General features: G+C 34.8%; 1 protein-coding gene across 1 annotated transcript in view; it reads right to left on the bottom strand.

The window, feature by feature from the left end:
* Window positions 1–5,051: 5,051 nt before the first annotated feature.
* LOC126965103 (uncharacterized) overlaps window positions 5,052–8,622 on the bottom strand; it is a 518,938-nt gene continuing 515,367 nt past the window's right edge. Inside the window, exon 6 of the transcript XR_007729457.1 lies at window positions 5,052–5,063. The gene's annotated coding sequence lies outside the window, so the exon portion shown is untranslated. The remainder of the gene's footprint in view (window positions 5,064–8,622) is intronic.

Here is an 8,622-nt window from a genome sequence, read left to right as displayed (position 1 = left end):
CCATAATCAATGTCTCACACTGAGATTAAGGGTTGGTATCCGCTGCGCTCCAACTAGATACCGCACTACCTAGATCAATAGTTTTTTTATTACGGCAACTTTATATTGTAGTATGTATTTTTATATTGTCACTGCTTGTGGTGGCGACGTGGGACGAGTCGTTCCCTAAAATATGGTCGAGCGAGGCAATGGCTGGCCCATGCGTCATGCTCGCTGTTACTAGCTACTGTACTCAATAACTTTTATTGGTATTAATTTACATTTACTTTTTTGACTTTAAATTTCAGTTTAGAAAAAAAAATATTAGAAACCTGAATATCATTTTGGAAGACCTATCCATAGATACCCCACCCCACACGTATGGGTTTGATGAAAAATAATTTTGAGTTTCAGTTCTAATTATGGGGAACCCCCAAAATTTATTGTTTTTTTTTTCTATTTTTGTGTAAAAAATATGAATGCGGTTTACAGAATACTTCTTCTTACCAAGTTTCGGAAAAAAGAGGCTGTGTGTGACATGTCGAATCTATACGGGTTTCATTTTTTGCCATTTGGCTACGGATAGTACGGCAATGGAGAGTTCCATTTATTAATATAGAAAAATTGAAGTTCAAAGCGAAGCAATAAACATTATTAATGAAATGCCGCCGGTCACTTTTCCAATTGTAGGTAGTCAACGGACAAAGTTAAAAGCTGATGTTAATTGAGTTGGCTTCAGATTGCACAGGGCACTTGTAATTGTGTTAGCTAAAAACATGTTCCAGCTTTCAGGGTCTAACAGGATGTTAGCCGTAGCTTTTTGTTCACTTTGTATATAGTCCAATTTATAACCAATTTAATGTTCAAAGATTCATATATATTTATTTTACCCGCAAAGTGCCACTTGGATTTTCAATAACAGACAATAATCGCGTTGCCTTCATTTATTATTGTTAGTTAAGTAGTAATACTACTATTGTACGTTCACTACTACTAAATCAGTAAGTTTAACAGTTCACCAGTGGGAGGCTCCTTTGCACAGGATGGCGGCTAGATTATGGGTACCACAACGGCGCCTACTTCTGCCGTGAAGCAGTAATGTGTAAGCATTACTGTGTTTCGGTCTGAAGGGCGCCGTAGCTAGTGAAATTACTGGGCAAATGAGACTTTACATCTTCTGTCTCAAGGTGACGAGCGCAGTTGTAGTGCCGCACAGAATTTTTGGGGTTTTTCAAGAATCCTGAGCGGCACTGCATTGTAATGAGCAGGGCGCATCATTTACCATCAACTGAACGTCCTGCTCGTCTCATCCCTAATTTTCATAAAAAAAAAAGTTTATACATCCAAATTATATGGGTTCAAAACTTTGTTGTACTGAACTTTGAACAATGATGGTGGTACTCCCAGTGAGACAGACCTGAATCAACAATCGATCTTCACCATTGATAGAACATAAACTTATAATGCCTACTACTCGGCTAAGTCGAGTTAGTAAGTCTTTTGTGGGGCGATGTATATGCTTTTACAACAAGATCCCAGAAAATGTACAAAACAAAAGTATTACGTTATTCAAAAGAATTGTTAGAAAACGTTTGTGTGGTAAAGGTTCCTATAACATAAATGACTTTCTTAATGATACCACAGATTGGAAATGGAGTCACCGCCCTCAGGCTATTAAATAATAAGTTTAATTGTACAATATTACTTTGTAAACATATTTGTTCGCTGAAAAAGCAGCTCGAAAAAAGAGAACCTATAATTTAGAAACCCTTCTTCCTACTTGCCAGATTCAGACGACTATTAACATGATCAAAAATCTTCCCAAGAAGGAAAACCGCAAGCGAATAAATAATCTTCCTTAGATTTGGCAGAAAATAAATATATTTTACAAAATAAAACTTATTCAAATTCGTACTTCATATACGTGATGAAATACCCTTTTCAAGAATGTGAATGTAAATTTCAGCGCAGTCAAAGATTACATAAATAAATATTACAGAAAGCTAAAACGCATAACTTTCTATAATTTATTAGAAATTAATAAATTTTGTGAAATAATTCAGTAGTTCTTTACATTTAACAACAATACACTATTAACAGGCAGAAGGTTAGACTTAAACCTAATCTCAGCGGATACAACATAGGGAGTGCCGTTTGCGCCTCTCTCTCCCCAAGAGAAGGTCGCCTTCGGTGAAGGCTTAGAGGGCACCTGCCCAAAGCCAACCTCAGGTGGTGTTTAGTGGGTAGGCACCTAGGACGTGAGTCCCACATAACCAACGCAGAATTAGGCTGCGTTGGTATGCATGAGCATTCACCACCTCCCTCCCGTCGTTATCCCGGAGGGTAGCCCTTTCACTTTGTTTAGGCGCAAAAAAAAACTTAAAGCTATGTTCAAAAAACAACTGGATAGATGGACATAATACTGGTAATAGAGTTCCCGTCGGTTTGGGTACGAAAAGCTTCCAGAGACACAATAAATTATCTTATCTCCCAATAACCAAATTATTTTCTATTTAATTTAGGACCAGTTATTCTGCATTTTAAATTTTGCACAAAATAATACAATGTTGTAGTTGAAATAATAAAGAGAAGAAGATAGATAACAAATGAAAACTTGACCATTAACGTTGAGCATTTTTTAATATTTTGGAATGATTAGGGAAAAATTTCGAACGAATTGCTTTTATGTGGTTAAATACAATATTCATTCATTCACACAAAAATGACAATTTATATTACATAAAAAAATTAACAATTCAGAAATATTACATTAAAAAGTTTTTATCTCAGAAAAATCAAATTTCATCCATAATTTCAACGACTGTCTTACGAATTTTCAATTAGGTCACGTGACCTGACGCGAGTTTAACATTTTGTTTCCAGCCTCAGAAAAGTGCTCAGCGCCTCTAAAGAGGTTTTCACTTCAAAAAATATAAATAACAATTTATACAATGTAATATAATAAACAGTTCAAATTCAAATTCAAAATAAATCTTATTTTGCAGACACGGACGAGTACAAAATAAGGACTCAGCCAAAACAAGCCAGTTAACGTGTAAATACACAGCCCCACGCACACACTTACACCAATATAAGCCGATCAGCCGGCAGCAGAATAGTTTTTATTACACTATTTTATGGTCTTTTCATAATACAAATTAATTCAATTTTTGGGACACAAAACCTCCGCTACGCGTGATAGTAACATCCGGTGTGACCGGAAAATAAACGGGGACTTTACCCGAAAAATAGGGTAATCAATTTAATGGTGTTCTAAGTACATAAATCATTATGTGTTTCAAGATGCAATGATTTATGATAACAGATCTGTCTTTACCAACATTTTTAAAAGTAGTGTGGATTACTACATCAATACGAGTATCGTTATCATCTTTGATCTGGTACATCCCAGTATCAGTTCTAAACATTAAATCGCATGCAACACAGAGCTACTCGTATTGTCGGGGATCCAGTACTCTGTCAAAAATCCATCGCCTGTGTATTTACTTAACAACCAAATCACTATAAAGCACATAGTTATTTGATCTCTAAGCATGTACTTATTTGATACCACGTCAGTGACAAACAAACTAATTTAGAAATGTAACGTTAACGGTAGTAGTATCTAGTAGTATAAGAAATGACATCAAAAAGAATTCTAAAGGAATCAATTTTGAGAAAATAAATGCCTTTTATGCCTTTATGCCTTTTAAATATGTACGTCATTTTTATATCAGTTAAAACAAAGATACTATAAACAAGACATGGACACAGGAATCAAACCTCCTTAATTTCAAGGTGTTACTGTTTTTTTGTGTGATTTATTTTTTTCCTCATACTATGCCTGCGATATTTATTTTTATTTTAGGAAACAATCTGACTAACAGAAATTGTGAAATCTAAGTTTAAAGTAATGTGGCTATATAATACTATGACTTATAACGGGACATAATTTGTGTTAGCTGGTATCCCCCGTAACTACACACACACTAGCATAAAGGTTGTTAATATCATGGCGCGGAGTCCTTATTTTGTTACTCGTCCGTGTTTGCATATTGAAAAATGGAACAATCTTATCAAATTAATGTATTGTCATCGGTCCTCGATAAATCTACGAAGTTTTAATGAAATCTGGCCGTTTAAAGTGGGTCATAATCGCGCCCAAATGAGTCTGTCACAAACAAACATACATACAAGCGAAGCTAATAAATACGTATAAATACTCATTTAAACTTGAAAGTACTTACGTCAGTTTACTAGCAGGTTACAGAAAACTCTTTGATTAATTGAAAATTAATCTTTAGAAATGTTTCAATAACAATAGAATTGTGATCTTTCCCTATGAAACGGTAGAAGTGCCCTGAGTGTCCTCAAGTTTTTCTCTTATTCATTGAAATAGAAAGAACCAATTATAAGTTGTAGATAATCCTCTTATCTGTTACTCTGCGAGTTGGAGCTACCCGTCTCTCTGAATGTAGGTAATTCATTTTATCCATATTCAATATCAGATCGTGCGACGGCGAGCAAATAGACCGACTCAACTAAGAATTATTATTGGATGAAGCTCGGCTCTTCTTTCTTGTCTATTTTCAATGTTCGTTCGAGCGTGTTAATTCTACGTGTTATATTCGATATTGAGCTTTCAGAGCGCCCTGTTTTCTATCTGTTTATTGCCTCTCGACTTTGATAGAATGGAGTTGTTGTTACTTGAAGTGTTACCAATTAGAAATAATGTTACTTGATGAATCTTTTTTGATGTAAATACTTCAGTTAACGTAAAAACATTTAAATTTAAAGTAAAATGTGTTATTTTTAGATGTATAACGTTTGTCACCTTTCGCGCGGTCATCTGCATCGAGTCTGTTCGAGATTTCGCGCCCTGCACGAATGTGGTTATTCTGTTATTTCGTCCCATGCTGAGTGAAGAGCAATTATTGCTTATAGCGATTGTATAGCTAGCGAGTTTATTGCTCTGTTACTGCCTATCTCATAAATTTTTATTAATACATAGGTCTCTAACGGCCGTTCCCAATATAGTATCTACAGATAGAGATATATTACTACCTTCTACTGTCAGTAATTAGCTGTCAATAATCTGAAGCTGTCCCAATATACCCGATAAGTAATTCTTATCGCCTTATATTGGGACGCGTGAATTGCAATTTCCATACTTAACTTTATATCGCTGGTAAGCTGTACGTCGTCCCATTGACAGACAGCGTGCACGGATAAGGTGAGTTACCGTCGATAAGTTTATTGGGACAGAAAAGTCAACGATAATTACGATTTTTATCTCAAGTAAGAGATAAACTAAATATTGGGAAAGGCCGTAAAAAGACATAATATATATATATCTAGATATACATAAAAATCCGTTGTGTTTGAGATCAGAGAATATGGTGGCATTGTGGAGAAATGTTTCACGGGCTATTCAATGATGTCTTGTAAATTAAAGCGTTTTAATGTATTTTTGGATGTTTATGTAGATCTCGGGTAAAACTTTTTTAAGGCAGAGGAGGACATTCGAATGGACCTGATATAAAGTGATCACCGCCACCCACATTCTCAGCACCAGAGGAGCGTTGCCGATATCTTAGGAAATTTTACGCTTTTTTTTCCTACGTACACATGTCGAATGACCCTGGAAACACCGCTCTAAACTAAAGCTCATTCCATAGTTTGCTTGAAAGTGGAAGAAAGGTCATTGAAAACCGCACTGTAGAGCTACACCAGATATCCAGATGTTAGGAATGATACGTCACCATTTTGATATAATTATCAGTAAATTTTGATCCAATTATGCACTCTGATAATTAATCGTTACAGCGTTTTCTTTTCTCCGCCTTTCTTACTTCACAACTTTGTAGATTTTATGTAAGGATTAAGTATCCAAATGTTTTGAGTTGTCTTTAGTGTAAATTCTGCCAATATTTATCTATAAACAATTCGACGTGTGTTTCGCCTCTACACGAGGCATCATCAAGAGATGTAAACTCGACAAACTCTGGTACGAGACTGAATTAAATGAGCCGGAAACCGCTCTTTTATAGTCTTGTCTCATAAAATGACGCGCTGTGAATGGTGGGCTATAGTGACGTATTACCCCCGGAATAGATGAGTAACAATGGTGAAGGGACCAAATTCCGTAAAGTAACGCCTGCTTCACAAAATTTTCGTAAGTATGAAGAATAGACATGAGAAACCGTCGACATATCACGCGTTGATTTTCCTGACCTGTTATTCTCACTATTAAATCATCATTGCTTACAATTCCAGTCTCAATTAACTGCCACTAAAACCCCGGTCCAATTCGGTGTAGTCATTTAGGACATTTTAATAATGGGTTATAGTTGACTATACCTCCTACTTTGGGCGGGACATTTCCGCTCTGTCTGTCTCGCTGTCCGCAGCAAGGCCGATATTGTCAAACTTTTGGAAACAGAACAAACCACATTTTAGTTTTTCCGCTTGATAGGTGCTCCGCACGGGAAGCCAGATTCGGACAGGAAGAAGACCCGATATATTGAAACAAAATTTGTTCAGCCGACAAATACGAAAATACGACTTAGAAGTGGCTTCTAAGTACGCCGTAACTTCTTAGTAGGCCATACCTATTTAACTATTATGTGTTGTATTATTCTATCTTATATAATAAAATAAATGTAAAACACTAAAATCTTTTTACTATTTAATTCCGCAGATGTACCGCTCTCTGTCAAAAAAGATAAATGGTCACGTTTAGGTACACTTTCATTTAGTAAAAAGTGTGCGCGTGTAATCTTTGCGCGCGATTGAAGTAAAATTTAATAATAATTAAGTTTACAAATAATTAACAGACGCATTAATATATTACATTAAGGAAAGCCGTGTTACCAACTAAGCACTGACGTGTTACTGAAGAGCTCTAGGAGCATTGTTAGATTTTTTGCAATTTTTTTTTGAGCAAAGTTGGCATTTTCTCTACCTAAAATAAAAAAAATGCCTTTAATCATATATAAAATAATTAATATTATTTTATCAAGTGAGATTTTATATATTTTACAAATAATGTTATATTTTGATATTTTACACTTACACTTTTTACAGGTTAGGTCATTATCAGGTTCTTGATTTTTCTCTTTTGTTCTTATTTATTGATGAAAGAAGAAGAAGAAGAAAAATCCTGGGATTCCTCCATTTTATTTGACTGTATATTATTTTTTATATATTCTATTTATAATTCATTAATAACATTCGCACATTTTAAATTTTTCACTCATTAACAAAATAATTGATAATAAGAAATTGAAGGTTATATTATTATGAGCACATACCATATGACGTTGTTATTGAATATTAACAAATATGGCTGTATGGGCTCGAACCCTTTGCCTATCCTAATAATGGAAATGAAAAACAAAAACCAAGAACAAATTGACGAATGTCAGAAAATTTCTGAAAACTTATATATCATATTTTATTGCAATAGTAGTAATAAATAAACAAAAAAAAAATATTACTGAGCAATTTGAAACATTTTTTATAACCATTAAATTATAACGGCTTAAAAAAATCTTTCAATTGACTTTTGTACAGAGCGTTACTTCCGTCAGAAAAAATTCTGAGTTACACCCAAAGTCGCGCCTAAAGAAGTTTTACTTCAAAAATCTATTACGTTATAAAAAAAACATTAATTTATTTATATGTGTAAATTAGATACTTACTCGGGGTAACACAAACCTACCTACCTACCAGAGGTAGAACCTTCGGCCTTTAGTTGGATAGAAACAGTTCGACAGACGGGTTAATTCAATGCACAAACATGCTTCAATAACCCTATGACAGTTTTATTTTAAAAGCTTCACTAACCTATATGTTAATCTGAGCAAAGTGAACACCTCACTAAACACAACGGTTCAATAGGCCCCGCTTTATGAGTACGTTTTATTTCTGTTCTCTTTGAACTGGGGCAGCCCTCTAAAAGGGTTAATTAGGTGAAAGATTCACAGGACCAGTGGACCGAGTAATCGTGTTAGATAAATTATTACGTTTTATTGAGCAAAGAAACCAATGCTATAGTAACTTGTCGCATGGGGATAAGTTATGACTGAATTGATTCATAATATTACTCGTGCAGCCAATATCTTATTTGTCTTCGGATATTTAGCTCTAAATTTTATTTAATTGCAATCTTATGGACACCATGAAGCATTTGCTTTGAATTAGGTTAGATATTAGTAATGCCTATGTGTTTATACTCTAATTCAGCCAGTGCCATTCCATGATTTCACTGAAATAAGTCGATTTGTCTTAAATTAGCCTTTAGCCGAGAAAAAAGGTCAAACAAACGCAGTATCTTTTCAATAGATCGTTCGATATACGTTTGAAGCAGGCCTTAAACTGTGGATTCATAATAAATAGGTTAATATTATATTAATAATAACCAGAAACTTCGCTAAAACAAGTAACATAATTTGTATATTTGGGTAGCATGCTTACAAGAGCCGGAAGATGTGAAGGAGATATTGAAAGGAGATTGACTGTAAATGGAAGCTCTGCATACCATGCAGACTGTCAAAAGACGCGCGACTTGGCGATTCATAATGGAGTGCTTGTCGCTACTTTGATGTACTGAAGTGAGAGTTGGGTGTGGCAGAAGAAGCA

The sequence above is a fragment of the Leptidea sinapis genome, chromosome 6, assembly GCF_905404315.1.
Source record: "Leptidea sinapis chromosome 6, ilLepSina1.1, whole genome shotgun sequence".
In the NCBI taxonomy this organism is placed as follows: domain Eukaryota; kingdom Metazoa; phylum Arthropoda; class Insecta; order Lepidoptera; family Pieridae; genus Leptidea; species Leptidea sinapis.
Note: the sequence above shows the minus strand (reverse complement) of the source record. Positions and strands in the feature narration are given on the sequence as shown.